A 1105-nucleotide genomic window follows, 5' to 3' on the forward strand; every position below is an offset into this window, starting at 1 on the left:
TCTTGATGCATTAAACACTGAATATATTCCACTTGAATTTAGCTGGTCTCTAATTTCAGGCAGTATATATTAAAGGTCACATTTTGACTTTCGTAGATGTTACATGTTTGTTTGATCAATTTCAGACTGAACAAATTGGTAAAATTCTTCGCTTACATCGTCAATGTCTTTAATGGTTGGTATGTGAATTTGAGTAATAGTAGTATTAACTAGTCTGCCTTGTTGTTGTTGTTGTCATGTTGGTTTTGACACACAGTCACCTTGTGTACACAGAGCAAAACACTGCATGGTCCTGAGCTAACCTCACAATCGTTGCTACACCAGAGCCCAATGCTGCTGTCACTGTGCCAATCCATCTCAGTGGGGATCTTCCTCTGTTTTGCTGACCTTCCTCTTTACCAAGTATATTGTCCTTCTACAGGTTCTGGTCCCTCCTGATTATGCATCTGAAGTATGAGAGGCAAAGTCTGGCTGTCTGGAGTATGAGAGGCAAAGTCTGGCCATCCTGGCTTCCAAGGAATATTCTAGCTGTATTTAATTCCAACATAGATTTATTTGTTTGGTGTTTTGGGCAGTCCATGGTACTTTTACTATTCTCATTCAGCACCATAACGCAAATGCATCAATGCTTCTACAGTCTTCCTTATTCATTGTCTAACTTTCACATTCGTAAGGGGCTACTGAAAATACCATGGCTTGGTCAGAAGTACCTTAGTCCTCAAACTGACATATTTGCTCTTGAACACCTTAAAGAGGTCCTATGCAATGTATTTTCCTAATCATTTGATTTAGTGACTGCTACTTCCCTGCATGTTCATGGTTGATCCAAGAAAAATGAAGTCTTTAACAATGTCAATCTTTTCTCCATATATCATGGTGTCATTTATTGGTCTAGTGGTGAGGATTTTTGTTTTCTTTACACTAATGTGCAACCCATACCAAAGACCCTGGTCTTTGACAGCATTGTACTTCAATATATATCTTGAAATGTTCTTTTTGATGATAACTGCAATGCTATTCCTCTTGAATTTGTCATTTCCTGCATAGCAAACCATATGATTGTCTGATTCAAAAGCACCAATACTAATCCATGTCAGATATAGTG

This window comes from Chrysochloris asiatica, unplaced genomic scaffold (genome assembly GCF_000296735.1).
Source record: "Chrysochloris asiatica unplaced genomic scaffold, ChrAsi1.0 scaffold00147, whole genome shotgun sequence".
In the NCBI taxonomy this organism is placed as follows: domain Eukaryota; kingdom Metazoa; phylum Chordata; class Mammalia; order Afrosoricida; family Chrysochloridae; genus Chrysochloris; species Chrysochloris asiatica.